Source organism: Microcebus murinus, chromosome 12 (assembly GCF_040939455.1).
Source record: "Microcebus murinus isolate Inina chromosome 12, M.murinus_Inina_mat1.0, whole genome shotgun sequence".
Classification (NCBI taxonomy): Eukaryota; Metazoa; Chordata; class Mammalia; order Primates; family Cheirogaleidae; genus Microcebus; species Microcebus murinus.
This window is the reverse complement of record NC_134115.1, coordinates 64,194,201-64,210,760: the sequence shown is the minus strand read 5'-3', so window position 1 is coordinate 64,210,760 and position 16,560 is coordinate 64,194,201. Positions and strand designations below refer to the sequence as shown.

At 44.1% G+C, this 16,560-nt stretch overlaps 1 protein-coding gene across 1 annotated transcript in view; it reads right to left on the bottom strand.

Moving 5' to 3' along the window:
- PLPPR1 (phospholipid phosphatase related 1) overlaps positions 1-15,279 on the bottom strand; it is a 267,061-nt gene extending 251,782 nt beyond the window's left edge. Inside the window, exon 1 of the mRNA XM_012768978.3 lies at positions 14,768-15,279. The gene's annotated coding sequence lies outside the window, so the exon portion shown is untranslated. The remainder of the gene's footprint in view (positions 1-14,767) is intronic.
- Between the last annotated feature and the right edge of the window lie 1,281 nt (positions 15,280-16,560).

Sequence of the window (16,560 nt, the reverse complement as noted above, 5' to 3'; positions counted from 1 at the left end):
ATTTTCCTTTTTATGCAGGCAGCACCCCTCTCCATCTACCTATGGTTTTAAAATAACAGCTGAGAATGTTCTCAACTTCTCTGGGTAATCTCAGACATTCTTCATATTAAAAAGGGAGCATAGTAAGCATAAAACTTAATAGCCTTAGGTAAGTAATTTTGGGCAAATTAGGTAAAGTGATTTCCTGTACGAATGCCAAGCATGTACTATATTTACCATAGAACACTTCCTAGGCATATCAAAGAGAAATACATCTGAACCTAAGGTGATTTCTATCCTCAGCCAGCACATGCATTTCCATCTGCTCCAGACTCCATACTTTGGTTTTCAGTTGACAAATGAACAATAAAAATTTGAGCCCCATATTGCTGGAAGAGTAATCTCTTCTTCCCCCTTCATTTTCTGTAAAACAATGGGGCTGAATGAGTAATAATGTTTTAATAACCAGTACTTGTGCAGAATTTAAGAATTTGCCTACCAATGCATTATCTCAAAACAATCCTTTTTTGAGTTAACCTTGTCTTCATTTTAAAAATGAAGCAATTAAATCTCAAAGGAGTTAAGACAATTCTCAGCTACACAGTGAGCAAGCCATGTAGACAAGGCTCAGACTCAGATCTTTTGACTGAAATGTCACACTCTTTACAATACACCCTGCCGTTTCTAAATGATCTCTATGGTTTGTTTTTTTTTTGGGGGGAGGGGGGCATGAGTGAACTGCAAAGTTGCCTGGAGGATCATGGGCGAGTCTTGCATTAGGGGTCCACAGCAAAGGCTGTCTGAAATGGGCAAGAAAGTAGACAAAGATAAATGCAAGGGAAAAGCAGCTCTGGAGAAAAGGGGCAAAAGATGAAGGAAATATCAGAGGAGAGATTATCCTGCGTGAAGTCCACATAGGATGATTGGTAAGGTGAAGTTTGTGTTTCATCTCCTATGATACTGGAACTTTCTTTTGGTGAACAGTGTCATCACCTAAATTAAAGCAGTTTCTTAAATTCAATTCAAGAAATAATTCAGAATTAGTTTTGAAGAGAAATAAAAGTTTCTCAAGTTTCTGGCTATGGTTCTGGATGTTCAGTAGGTTTATTTGAAAGCTGAATCTATCTTGAAGAAAACTCACCATTATTTTCAGGATGAGGCGGGTGGGGAATCTAGCACCTGGGAGAGAAAAATGAGGAAAAAAAAATCTTAGTGGGTAGATATTATCTCTGCTACAGAAGGATGTGGTACATCAGAAAAATTCCTAGATAGAAAGTATTCTTGGCATGATCCATACATGCTTTCTGAAGGAACCAGAGGAAAAGAGGCCCAAGTCTCTAAACTGTCTTCTTGGATCCACAACAAGGAATCTTGAATTCAAGGGAAAAGGCAGAGGAACAAAGACTTGCAGCTAAGGTGAGAGTCTGCATAGAAGAGGGGAAAGATCCTCTCTTGGACGAAGGCTCATCCTTCGGTGAAAGACCATATGTGGGATTCTCTCCTCCATATGCCCTACTTGGAAAAGCTACTAATTATCTCATAAATTCTGATTTATTCCCAAGTGACTTTAACCTTCTTTTAATCTCAGTCAATTCATTCATCCAGTTATGAATGATTAAATGTCTCTTCTCTCAGTTCTTCTACAAATTCTATTTTCTCTAGAGGTATAGAGTTTAGCTTTTCACCATTTGCCTCCAGACTTGCTTTTCCTGAGACTTTTATGAAGGGGGACATATTTTAAGGGTGCAGTTCATCATATTCTCTTTTAACATTGGTTAAACTTTCCAAGAAGTTTACATTTCCTTTTAATCAGTTTTGTAAGTTTCTTCCCTGTAGTTGGTATTTAAGTGTATGAAAACTTCTGCTCAGAGCAAGAGAACCATAAAACATTCAATAATTGTTCTCCAAAGATTATGTTTTTGGGCAACACTGTCACACCTTATATGGCTTCCCCAAGAGAAACTCTGGGCACAATATCGGGTCGTCTACAGCTTTCACACGGCCCCAAAGTCCTCCAGAGAACTGCCTCACAGGGCTGCTATACCCCAGATCACAACAAACCATACTGAACACTTGTCAGCATTTCACCCAGAACCAAACCTAATAACCAGAGGTAAACTCATATTTAAAGATCTCAAGAGAGCTAGATTTCCTTTACAAACTTACATTTCTTTAATAACAGATCATATATAGAGATAAGAAGGTATATGTGCTAATATGTGCTAAGTTGTTTTTAGTTTTCCAAAGGCATTTTCCTACCCTGATTCCTTAATCTGGATCCAATTGGCTTGTTTTGTCAAAGCACTATGCAAATGAGTCTTTATATAAAATGGGGTTTTATTTCTATGGGTACCACTTAATTGCATCTTCTTCCACATGAATTATACCCCTTAACCTGGTCATCTTCCCCCATGTAGATAGAGTGAGGCAGAACTCAGCTCAAGCTGGGAGAATATTTTAATGTTTCAAGGTCCCACAGTGAAACAGACTCTAATGTATAGGTAGGGTCCCTGGCAAATGCCCCAAGTACCAGAGGCCCATGTGCCTGATAGCCAATGGTTGTAGCTGAAACACCTCTGCCTCATTCAGAGGAATCCTCTAGGACCAAGCCCCAGCCTGGGCCTCCATTACCCACCATGCATTTGCAGATCTGCTTCACTCTGGGTCTCTGGAGCTATCTTGCATTTTCAGATGTTCTCTTGCTCTCCTGCCTTTCAGATCTAGTGATTGCTACTGGCTTCTTGGATACACTCTCAAGATGCTAATTATTCTTCCTTCTAGTTCACTTATTCAATAAATTTTAATTAAATTTATAGAATGTGATGGGCACTATTCCAGGTCTCTGAGATGTAATAATGGACAAAATATACAGAATCCCTCATCTTGTGATGTTTCCATTTCAGTAGGAAGAGGCAGGTCACAACATGCAAACATACATATGAAAAGGTGTTTATCAGTACTAATGAAGAAACATAAATCAAAGTAGAGCTAAAGAATAATGGGTGGGGTCTTTTAGAGTTATCACGGAAGGCCTGATGACACTTGAGCAGAGGGATGACATGGTGAGAAAGGGACACATGCAGATTTCTGCAGGGCAGGCATCCCAGACTGAGGGAACAGCAAATACAAAGACACTGCAGTGAAAGTATTCTTTGGGGTGCTTGATAAAACATCAAGTTTACTGTCTCTGCTCTAGCTCCCAGGATCCTGGCCAAGCACACCTCAGACCCAATTAGTGTCTATCTTGGGTACATACATTATGGTCATAAACAGGGGGAAGGAATGGAGCCCTAGTGCCAAAAAATAGATGCTGGGCATCTTCTTGTTATGGAGTGTGAAAGGAGATGCCCCAGCACCGAGTGGGTGGCTGGGATTCGTATTGCTTACACCTTAGTTCTATTATTCTGTGCAAGCATTTATATGTGTCTACATCCAGGTAACCTACCAGCACAACTAAGGAAAATGAGACTTAAAACATATATTTAACCAGTAGTAATGTTGTCTCCATGCTTGAGAAAGGCATACATCATCATCATTTCCAAAGAATTTCCATGAAAGTAGAATAATACAGAGAAAGAGGGCTGAGATTTAATTTTTAAAGCAGACTTTTGATGTGTTGATCAAATCCCTTTATTTTCTCACCTCTTGCTGTGCTTCTGAATTCTGTGGTTCATGAGTCAGTAGTGACTAACAATGGTATTGAGACAGAGACCTGACAAAATTTGGGGGTTACCAGCAGAAGGAATTATATTTTCAACTTGTTGGTTTAAGTCTTGAACTTTTTTTGAATAAAAAAAGGAGGTTAAAGTATTATGTAGAAAAGTGTGACAACCCAGTATTTTAAAGCTTCATATCTAAGTGGTTCTGAGGGCCATATCAGCTGTATTCCATATGAATATCATAAATAATGAATAATAATAGCTACAATTTCTTTAGTCCTTATTATGTTATAGACTCTATATTAAGGCAAGTAATTTATTTGTTCCTTATGAAACTTCTGTGGGTAGAGGGGTATTTTCATATCTCCATCCTACAGATGAGAGATCTGAGATTCAGCAAGACTGAAGGATTGGCCCTGACATTACAAAGCTAGTGAATGGCAGAGCTAGGGTTAGAACCCATCTCCATCTGAACCCATAGTCTAAGCTCCTAGCCCACCACATGATCCTGCTGCTTCTAGAGCAGGGGAAAATAATCAGAGTATTTAAGAATTGGAGTTTTCCTTATGCTTCCATCATGGAGAAAAATCATCAGTTAATTAAGAAAGAGTTCATGACTTAAGTTTGCAAATAAAATGCATATATTGTGGAATTCATTCCTTAAGGTTCAAGGTGGCAAGAAGCTAAATTGAGAAATCTCTGCCAATGTATTTATAGAAGAACTCCCTCCCTAGGTAACATGCGTACCATCTCATCTCAACATTACAATTGATTCTTGCCTAACTTCGAAGTTCCAATGGGAGAACATCAGGCCACGGAGGAGAAGGTAGAGTGCAGGTAGGGCTTAGGTGGGCAGGGAGGAGTGGGAAGATGGGAAGGCAATCTGCAGTGGCTTGTGGGTGACGGCATTTATGTACAGCATGAGTTTCAATTTGCTAGGAATTTTTGCTCAAACTAGTGTTTGTGAAGTGAATTCCCTAGAATCCTCTTCCTGTGTAGGAGCTGTTTTGCAGTCAGGTGTAATGGAATCAACACTGGCTTAATAGGCTGGAAACCAGCCTGTCTTTCCAGCGTCTCCAGCCACCAGTCGTGGGAGCCTGGACAAGTAAACCTCAATGGACTTCGATTTTCTCATCTGGAAAAATAAGATGATTGAAATAAACTATCCCTTCCAGCAATTCTTTGAATCAAGGATAATTTATAGCTTTTGCCATTCATCAAGTTCAGATTAAGTTCCCTCTTTATGTTATCTCTTGCTAGAATGTGAACTCTTCAAAAGGCACGTGGTATAAGTAGGTAGCTCCCAGAAGGAGCCCAGAAAATATTTCTTTATGACTGTATCTAAAAAATATATATGAGGACAGATGGCCAAAGGACCCCAAGATATATCAGCTTTAAGATGGGAAGCAGATTCATCATTCTTATACACAGTAATATTTACTAAATGTTTATTGATCAAAGGAAATTGGTTCCATTTGAAATTGTAGCTAAAAGTCAACAACAAAATAAAATGTAAGGTATAATTCCACCTTTAAAAAAATATGTAGGCCGGGCGTGGTGGCTCACACCTGTAATCCTAGCACTCTAGGAGGCTGAGGTGGGCGGATTGCTCAAGGTCAGGAGTTCGAAACCAGCCTGTGCAAAAGCAAGACCCTGTCTCTACTAAAAAATAGAAAGAAATCAATTGGCCAACTAAAAATATATAGAAAAAATTAGCCTGGCATGATGACACATGCCTGTAGTCCCAGCTACTCGGGGGGCTGAGGCAGTAGTTTGAGGTTCCTGTGAGCTAGGCTGATACCACGGCACTCTAGGCCGGGCAACAGAGTGAGACTCTGTCTCAAAAAAAAAAAAATGTAAATATTAGTGCACCAAAAAAACTGGAAGACTGTACACCAAACAATTGACAGGGAAAGAATTTGGGGGAGAAATGTGTGTGATACTTTCTACACGAGGCACTTCATTATATAAGCATTTTGTATACCATTATAGTACGTATATATAATTGTTTTAATGCATTTCTTAATTGCTAAAATATTTTAATTGTTCCAGTCTAGCCTGGCCAGGATCTGTAAAAAACTAAACCTGAGAGATTTTCTCAAACCCAGAGACATTACCTTGCTTTTACTCTGCAGAAAAAGAAACATAAGTGAGATCATGTTTTTTCCAGTTAATACAAGTGTGAATGAAAAGGTCTTCGCTTTTTTTTTTTTTTTAGTTCCTGTGACCCCCAGGAGAGAAGGCTGTGGGCTGATTATTAGAGCATTTGAGCGTGTGGGTTTGCCTGGAAGCGCCAGGGCTGGCAGACGGGAAGGATGATAAAGCCAGCCCGGCATGCAGAGCTGCTGAGCTGAACAGCAGTCCTCTCACCCAGATATTATTCTTGTTAATTGTATCTGATTCCACTTAATTATATATTTCATTGAATTCAAATGTTGGCGGGGGGCAGGTCACTGCTCTATACTACTCATCAGAAACCTCAATAAAAAGAGCACCCCAGAAGCCCTTGACAGTCAGCCATGCAAATACATTCCCCTTCATTGTGACAGATTTGCTCCAGTAAATATGACCACCTTTCCTTCTGTGGCTGAGCATATCTAGAATGCTTGATGCCATCATACCCAAAGAAAAAGTGCTTTCTAACATAATGGAGACAATATAAAATAAGGGCTTTTTGTGTCATGTAAAAATGTATGAGATTCACACAGAGAGGGGTATTTATCTCCTACGTGTATGCATCTCCTCTCTCTGTTGTTGCTGATGAATGGGAAAAGATAAAGGTACCATATAAAAAGGAAACAATGGCAGGACTTGGAGCTGACTGTTCACTTCCCACCCAGTGAACCCTGACAAGCTGCTGAAGCCTGTCACCTAAGGGTTCACGGGTGGCAAGAAGTTTATGGGGTAATCTGAAACTCCAAGGGTTTGAGAGCCAAAAGGATTAAGCAGGATGAGCACAGGCTTTGGATCTGGATTTGAGTCCAGCTCTAGCTTTCAGAACTTGGGTAAGCTAACCCAACTTTCTGACACTTGCTTGGCTCAGCTGTCAAATGGAGATATCACTACCTATTTTCCAGTGTGTTGTAGAAATTAATGAGGTAATATAGGTAAAGTCCCTACTATAGTCTATAGTAGTACCTTGCATAGTACATACAAGATACCCACTCAAAATTACCTTCCTAATCTCTTTTTCTCCTTTCCATCCATGCTCCTTTTCCCTACTTTCCTATTTTTTAGTTTTTTGGCAGCAATAGCCGACTTCTGTCATTCTCCCTTCTGACCTCAAATCTTCAAAACAGGCCAGCAGTGCCAAGAGCAGCCAAGTTGATGGGTGGAATAATTTGCTTCTCTTATCTTGAGTCCTCACAAAACTCAAAACTATGGTAGTAGAGAAACTACATGTAAATTTATAAATGAGGGAATTAGTTTAGATGAGCTCTACATTTTCCTCCAGACAGATAAATATAATAGATGATAAGTAGAGGGAGCTTTTCTTCAGCTTTTATTTTTATTCTTTTGGCCTTGTTTTTACAATGTGAGTAGATGGAGCTTTTCTTCAGCTTTTATTTTTATTCTTTTGGCCTTGTTTTACAATGTGAATATGTTCGCCCTGAAAAATCATTTCCAGCTCATACTGTCATGACGAAAGGTGTTTCCTTCACTATCTTCAATGAGTCCCTTGCCACTCACAGTGTTACTACATTCTCAAGCCAGGGCTGGAAGACCAGGAAGCATCCTGCGCTGAGACCAGGGACAGGTGAATGAGGCACATGCGGGCACATGAGGCACCTCATGCCTCATGAGGCACAAAATTTAAGGGGTGCCACAACACTCAGTAATTGACATAAATAATATTTTAATGCAATAGTTTAAAAAATCGTAATGCAAAGACTGATTCCGTGATGAACAAAAATAACAAAATTTTAAATAAAGACAAGAACAAACCCTGTACTTGCACAAACCTGGTCCTAGCCCTGGGTAGAGTCTGGGTCTGAAATCAGACCCAGATGTGGCCTCAGTTCTGACACTACGCAGCTACAGTAAGTAGTATCCTCAGGCAAGTCTCCATACTTCTTCATTTCTCGGTTCCCTCATCTCATTTCACTTGAAAATCTGATTAAATAACTTCCAATGAACCTTTAAAGTTGAAAATTCTGTGATTTTCTATAACACGAAGCTGCATGAATTTGGGCTGCCATCAATGACTCAAAAGGGCAAGAATGATTCATTCAGTCATTCAATTAAAAACGTTTACTGAACACTTACTATGTGCCAAGCGCTACATCAGACACTAAACATACAAAGCTAGGGACTATGGAAACACACAGAAAGGAAAGTCTACCTTAAGGTTAGAGGGCAACCTTCCCTAGAAAGTGACTTTTACCTAAAAACCCAAAGGAGTTAGTTAGGGGGAGGCAAGGATGGCATTCCAGAAGGAGGGAACAATATGGCCAAAGACCCAGTGGTAAAAAGAAACATCTCGTTGGAGTAAGAAGTTTAGTAGGGCTAAAACATTAATAGGATGGATGGGACCAAAAAGGAAACAAAAGCAGTGTTTGACTACACCAGAGTGTAATGCAAAGAACACTGAGTTATGGGTCAGATCTGGGTTCCAGTCCTTGCACTGGAACTAGCTAGGTGGTGGGGCTTCCATATCCACTGGGATTCTATTATAGTTTAGAACACACACACACTTTTCCATGAAGAAGAGAGGCATTTAATTTCCTAAGGAACATTGTAAACCTCACATCTGAGATATTTAGAGTATATATCCCTCAGTACCAAGAGGTGCTGTAATTAATACATGTAGTTACATCCCTGAAAACAACTTGGTAAACAGCGAAGTCCCTGTTGTGTGATGCCTGCGAGCCTGAAGAATCCAAGGAGCAGCAAGCAAGCTTTCATCTTCTCCAGACAGGTGTGAAAAGTAGGTAGCTAAGCAAATGCTATTGGCAGACGCTCCCAGCACATGTCTACTCCACCTAGGCTTATGACAGCCGGGCCGGTCTGCTCCTGCCATATTTGTGTCTGCCGATTTAATTTCTGCACTTAGGAAGACAAGGAGACAGCTATTTATAACCAACCAAAAAAAATTTTTTTTAAATGAACACTTAAGCACACCATCTCTAGAGCCCTAAGCATTAAGTCAAAGCTTTATGGTTTCAACCTCGCTGTTGTCGCACAAGATACCTGCCATTTATTAAGCACTTACTCTGTGTCAAGCTTTACGAGTAACTCAGCTAATCCTCACGATCTTATGCAACGGGTTCTACTATCTCCATCTTAAGAGCAGAAGTATTTTGAAGCACAGAGAAGTAAACTGTGTGCCCAGAGTCTCACAGCTGATAAGCGGCGGAGCCAGAATTAAGAATTAATTAATTCTGAGCCAGCGTTCTGAATTAATTCAGGTTAACAGCCTGTCTAACGCTAGAGTCTGTGCTCCTGACCACTGTGCTACATAAACAAGGAAAGCTCATCAGCCTGCATGCCCAAAAGTGGCACCATTGGGGACAGGACTCAGAGGCTCCTTCAGTTTTCAGGACACTCAAGGATCTGAATGCTCTGGGCTGCAGAAAGCAGCCCAGTCATTTAGTTGTGGGGAGAAGAGCATCTTCAGTATCTGTCATCAAATCCATCTTTCCACGCTCTTAGGAAGAGGCACCCTTCCTCCTATCTCTCCTCTCCTGCTCCCGTTTCCCACACCTTTTGTTCTCCTTAGACGCTAGCTCGTTCCATCTGCTCCCCCTTGATAAAAACTGCACTTGAAGCTCACTGTACCTTCTCCCTATGGCCCTATAACTCTTTCCCCTGCCAGACTTCATAAATGACTGATAGGTATGCCCTGCTTTGATTTTTTTTTTTTTACTTTTTATTCCCTACTGGACTCTCTGAGATATGGTTTCTGAGCACACTGCTGAACGAAGATTGCTTTCCTAATGGTCACCAGAAGACTCCTTTTCATTGTCTTTTTCAGTTCTTCTACTTTCAATCTTTTCAACCTCTCCTCACTTAAAATCAGCCTGGTAATTTACACATCTGATGAAAGAGACAGCTTGTACGATTACGAAAATGGGCTTTGAGACCTGACTCTGACCCTTACCAGCCTGGTAACTAGGGACAAACTATTGGAACCTCTCTGCTTCAGCAGTAAAGTGAGAAAAGGGGCCTTGGGTGTTACGGGGATTAAAGGAGATTGCACATGTACGCACTTACACAGGCTGACCTTGGTTAGGATTGCTTCTCCCAAGACTGACTACCCCTCCTCATGATCCCCTAAGGCTTTTGCCTTCATGCCAGGTCTTTTCCATCGCGTTTGAGTATTCCCTTTCTATGCTCTTTACTGGTGCTTGTTTCTCTCCTTAATCCCTAAATTTTGCTAAATGCTGAAATTTAGTCTTTGGCTCTATGGTCTCCTGTTCTTCCCATCCTCTCCCACAGTAAAAACAATAGTTGCCATTTATAGTGTAATCAATATATGCTGGGATCTGTACTAGTACCTTCCAAGATGTTCCAGTGTTGCCCCAAAATTGATTTCTGTAAAACACCACTGAGCCTTTCACCCTCATAAGCTAACCTCCCTCCCCTTTTCTCGGCCACCATTCACCCAGCTATCCATGGTCAAACCAAAGTGCTTCTGCTTCACCCCCTGTAGCCAATCTGAAACCAAATTCTGACTATGCTTTTCTCCATTCTGATATCTCTTATCGGGATTTTTGGGTTGGAACTCAATATGTCTGGGCTTGGTTCAGTAAGGAATCTAATTCTTAGGGCTACACCATTGGTGATTGGAACATGGGTGGTCTGGCCCTCGCCCCAGGATGCCAAGATGCTATGAGCTTCTTGTATTTATTATTTTAGAGATGGGTCTCACTCTGTTGCCTGGGCTGGAAGGCAGTGGCATGATCATAGCTCACCATGACCTCCAACTGCCAGGCTCAAGCAATTCTCCCCACTCAGCCTCCCAAGCAGCTAGGACTACAGGCACACACCACCATGCCAGGCTAATTTTAAATATTTTTGGAGAGACAGGTTCTCACTATGTTGTACAAGCTGGTCTCAAACTCCTGGCCTGAAGTTATCCTCCCACCTCAGCCTCCCATAAAATCCCAGGATTATAGGCATAAGTTACCACATGTGGCATTATGAGCTCTTTAAATGAGACCCTGTGGCTTAAGAACTCCCTGATCCAAATTCTTTTTAAAGTTTTTGCAAAGTACATGAAATCAGCAAATTCTGACAAATAAGGGGGATGGAAAAGGGGATTCACACATACTGCCAGCCTACCGTATATCATGAACTATGCTAAATGACATTGCTTCCAAGATTCAGTCACGATGTAACTTTTTAAATATAAAAAATATGATGTCACAGTGCTATTTCCTAGGGGCACTTGTGAGTACAGTTCTTCCTAGAGGTGGCTGAGAAAATGTGTTCTTGTTTGATCTGTGGCCTCCCTAGAACATTTTGTCACTGACCTCTGATCAGTTGATCACCTTGGAGAAATGGGAGTCATGACTGGATTCCTCAATCACTTATTTAATCACTCATTTAACAGATATTTATTTAGTCCCTACACTGTACCAGGCCTGTGCTCAATGCTGGCGATGCAACTGTGAGTGCCTTGTTATCACAATGCAGCAAAGACCCAACAAGTGAATGGTGGGGAAGAAGAGGGTGATATGGAAGCACACAGAGGAGGCCCTTCCTGGCTTAGCAGGCTTTACTTTCCTCACTTGTCTTTCAGATGCATCTCCCCCTATCCACCGCTATGGCCACCACCCTCATCATTTCACACCTATATTTCCACAATAAGCTCCCTGCCTCCAGTTTCGTCCTCCCACTGCGGTCACAGTCATCATTCTCTAATGCAAATCTGATCATGTGGAAAAATTTCCCAGCCTTCTGCATAAAATTGAAGCTCCTCTGCTTGGGATAGCTCCATGCACACTTGATGCCTGCTTATTTCTCTGGCTTGATGTCGTGCCACTCTGCAGAGTTAAGAACCCACATCTCTCCCTGCAGCCACACAGAAATACTTCCAGTCCTCACAGAGGTTTTTTCCTGCCTGGAAAGCCCTTCTCTTCTCCTTGTTATATTGTTCAATACTCAGTTTATGTCAACCTACCTAAAAAACTTTCTTGATCTTCTTACCCTTTTTGAGTTGGATGACCTCCCTTTGTGTCTCTCTCTCAAAACACTCACTCTACGATATTAGTTATTAATTAGTGTCACCAGGTGCTGTTCACCCTATGTGGCTCTAATCCCATGGGATGGCTTACAATAACCCTAATTTTTCAGGCAGTCTCAAATGTTTCCTCTGCCTGGAATGTCCTTTCTATCCTTCCTTACTTGGTAAAAGACTATTCATTTTTCAAGAATAACTCAAAGCTTACCTGCTCAAACCCACCAGGGGAAGAAAAAAAATCACTTACATGTCTGTACTATTGGTACTTGGTTTACCCTACAGTTATAACAGTTAATCAGATCGTGTAATAGCTAAATACCTATTTCCTCCTTAAGGACTGGGACCATTTTTTTACTTCTTTATTTGGGGTGGAGGGAGGCAGCAGGGCTAGGGGGACAGTGAGTGCCAGGCTCCAGCACATAAGTGCTCATGCATGTTTTCTGAGTGTTGAGAAAATCCAGAAGGAGGCATGGAGAATATACCATACACATTTAAAAGCTTATAGTACAAAATAAGTGCAGATATACATTAACATATATCTCAATATATATACAGATAGCTCTGTACTATGTTCTACAACATAGTACAAAGCTATCTTCCTTTCTGACTATTTAATGTGTATTAGCCTTGTATTAACAACTAGATTGTAAACACTTTGAGGGCCAGAACTACATTATACATTTTTATATGACCTCCAATACTAAATACAGAATAGGTGATCAGTAAGTACTTGTAAACAGAATCTGAAAGCAATCAAAATAAATTGATCTTGCACACAAAAAGGAAATATATTGTGACAGAACCAATAAAGAACTCTAATAAAAAGAAAAATTAATCTCGGTATTCTCTTACCAAGATTTGCAAAGAAAATGATGAGAATGTTCACCATGAAATAAAAAGGACATCTGCTTCCAATTATAGCTAAACCTCCTGTATACCAATTTTAACTTGAAAATGCTTCCGGAAAGGTCTTTACTCCACTAGTTATTTGAAAAATAAAAACAAAACTTTCAGATTTCTATCTTACTGAATACCCTTAAAAATCATAAAAGCCAAGCTGTTTCAATGATAGCTGTACCTTTCCCCATTCTCCTTTTTCCCTTTCTTTTCTTTCTCAAAAACATCTTTACCTTTTTTTACACTGACTTATGAGTCAAGAGTCAAGGTATCTTTCACCTATGAACTTTCTCAATTAATCTCATGTATATCACGCTTTCTCCCACTGGAATGAAGTCACAAAACGTTAAAAATACAAAAGGTCCCCATCCCAAGGAGCCGCAGAGAGGTGATCCCCACCTGTCATCTCAAAGTGAAGAGAACTCCCCTGGTGACGGACAGTCATCAGTACTGCATCTGAACTTCCAGTGTTGACTTATGTCAGCATCAGCTTGGTTCCCAGGTTCCCCACACACTTCTCTTAGAAATCTAAGGCTTCCCAGGCACAGAAGGGCCAAAAATACACCTGTCCACCCATCCCACCTTCCAGGTACAAACAACATATCAAGATAGAGAAACTTTCACACTTTCTAGACCTAAAGAGCCAATTTGTGATTGTGCTAAAGGTTATCCCAGAAAGAATCAAGTCTTTTACAGTCCAGATGTGGCATTCCAGAAATCTCCAAGCTAGGTCCCACCCGATGAATACGAGAGCTGCTAACCACACAAACAGGAGAAGACACACATGGATTCAGGGAAGGCTGTAGAGTACCTCCCTTCCTGTCTCCTCCTGTCTTAACTGGCCTCTAGTCACACCTCTCCTAAATGACCATTATCTGTCCCTCTTCCATTTGCCTTTGTCCCAGTCCTCGACTCCTCACACGCTGACCCAGTCCCAGCTGTTTCGCAGGGCCATTAGACTTGAGGCTTTTCCCAGGTGCAGCAGGCGCTCTGCACTCTGAGATCCCGTCCCAGTGGGGCTAGCGTTTGGGGGAGTCCTTTTCTCGGGACCTCTTCCCTTGGGCCGAAGATATATTCTGAACGGTGCCTGTCGGCCCGCTAGATAGATACCAGACGGAAGAGAATCTCTCCCACGAAAGAGGTTGAAAAGAAAAACGATACCTCCACAAAGAAAAATAATATCCTAGAGTCCTCCACATATTCCACACGTGTGTGTGTCCTAAAACCTCGAGGCAAAAATAAAGTCCCTGCTTCCCCCCTGCCGCTGCCACCACTGCAGCCCCTATCCGGCTCCCAGAGCTGCCGCGGTGCTGTGCACGAAGACAGCACCTTCCCCTGGGAGGAGAGATCCTGGCGCCCAGCGTTTCTAGGAGGTGATTATGACAAGCCTTTCAGGAACTCATCATTCATCCCGCACTGACCCGAGCCTCACCCCGGCGCCTTTGGCACTGAGGCTGAAAGAGAAAGGCTGCCCCTCCAATTTTCCAGGTGACACCCTCCCCCCCCCCATACACACACCCTCACTACTATGCGCATAGGGCGCAGGTGGGGGTGAAAGGGAAGGATGGCAGGTGCCCACGCCTGAGGGAGAATCAGTGTCAACGCTTACAGCTGGGGGTGAGAAATCCCAACCCCCGCCCGGGTGGGAGGACTTGGCATTAGCTACCTGCAGGGCGCCCCCGCCTGCACGCCCACCCACGGGCGCCGGCTCGCGTCGCAGCCCGGAATGCAGTCAGGAGGGCGGAACGGGACGGAGGGAGCCTCCACGCCCCCTTTGTCTCCACGTTTCCCAAATGACACGGGAGGAAAGTTTACGAGCAGGGAAGGGTAGCTTTCCGCTGGGTCAATCTGACACCTCGCAGGCGGCGACCCTGCCTGGGTTCACCCCCCTCTCTATGCACAGCCCCGGCGCCGCCTTCCTCTGCACCTCGAAACCCACAAGCCACGCTTGGGCCACCTGCGCCGCCGCGTCCGGCGGGGAACGTGTCCCCTGCTGCCGGCGCGGCGACGTCCCGGAGCGGCCCGCGGCTGCGGACGCCGCACTCACCTCCGGCGGCGGCGCGTCCGCCCGTGCGCCCTACTGGGCCGTCCAGCTCCGGGGAGCGAGGCGCATTCAGGCGGCGGCTGGCGACACGCTCCCTGGGCGCTGCTGCATTCCGCCTGCGTGGGAGAGCGAGCCGGCGAGCGCGCGGCGCGGGCGTGTACGAGCGTGTTTGTGCGAGTGTGTACGCGAGAGTGTGTGTGTGTGGCAGAGGGTGTCAGTGTGCGCGCGCGCCCGTGGGGCGGAGGTGCGCGGGATCACAGATCCCGCTCGGCGCCCATCCCGCCTTCCGCCGCCTCCGCCGCCTCCTGGCGCTGCCGCCCGCACAGGGTCCAGGTTTCAGGAGCTCCTGTTTGTTTAATGAAAGGAAAGGAGCAAAAGGCTGGCGGGGTGGGGGCCAGAGAGGCGGGGAGGGCGCCGGGCTGCGCATGCTCAGAGAGGGACACTGAGCGCTTGCTCCCGAGCCGAGGCAGAGCGAACGGAGCGAGCTGCGGGGAGAGGACATCAGGACGGAGCCCACCCGAGCTGTTGAGGCTCCGCCGGGTTCCCACAAGGCACAGGGGAAACCCCGCAGCAAAGGTGTGCCCTGCGCGGGGACTCCGTGGCGCCTGCAGCGTTGGGAGCCGGTGGCGGGATCCCCACCCATCCTGGGAGACCCTTTCTGCCTGGATCCCTGGGTGACGCGGGGCTGTCCTCTCTATTTTTAGTGCTTGCGCCAGGCTTCCTGCGGGCCACTCTCTTGCCCTCTGCCCTGCGGGCAACCCTCACGAGTCTCCCCAGAGGTCCAGGAAGAACCACACGCTGCAGGTCGCCCCGAACTAAAATGAGTTTCCTAATTTGCGCTTCTTTCGTCTCCTCCCAACTTCCACTCTGTGATGGCAGAAAAAGGCAGCGTCCACTCGGGTCCCAGAACAGCCTTAATAGGGCGTGGGTGAGGAGCGGCACACAATTACCCACTCCAAAGAACAAAAGGGGAATGGAAGGAAGGTGGGTCTCTGAGGACCCCAAACTCAGCCTCCTTTGGTGACAGGGTTAGATGGAGGAGACATTTGCCCTATTCGAGAAGGCAAAAAGAACAATGGGTCCATTGTCCCCCCTGCCTGGAATGTCAAAGCAATTCTAGGTCTTTGTAAGTGAGGCTTCTGGCGACTTGGTAAAGTGGAAGAACTGTCAACTCGAAGAGTCCAGTAAGAGAACCTGAGCCTGCGATGGCACAGTAGTAACCTGAGGCCAGAGGCGACGCCGGCGAGAGCCTTTGCGAGTGGAGTGGAAACTCTCTTCGGTGAGATTGTTCTATGAGCAAAACAGAAGGGTTAGGACCCATTCAAGAGCTTCCATTTCAACCTCCTCCCCGTTTAATCATTTTGTCTCCCTTCCTACCACCCCAATTTCTCCCCTGCAGAGGAAAATCTATCCCTAGCAGAGAACTCTCTGTAAAGATATTCCTATCTTCTGTTTATTCATTTTCTGGCCCTCCAGGAAAGGACCACCCTCGGTCTCCCTCCCCCTCCTGCTTTGGAGGGAGAGAGAACAGCCTGCCCTGTGCAGATCTTTTCCAAGCTTTCATTAAAGATCACCTCTGAGCACTTCAACTATACAGTGCAAGCGAGCAGATGCCTTCTTGCTGAACTCTGACCCACATCCCATTCATCTTCCCAATAATAATGCCAAGTGACACTTGAACAGCAGGACAATTAGATCAAATCCTAGAGCACACCCGGAGGAGAGAAAACAGCAAGTCTAAATGCCACCAACAAAAGCAAAGTTTAGGAGAAAAGATTCAGAGGAAGGAAAGAAGG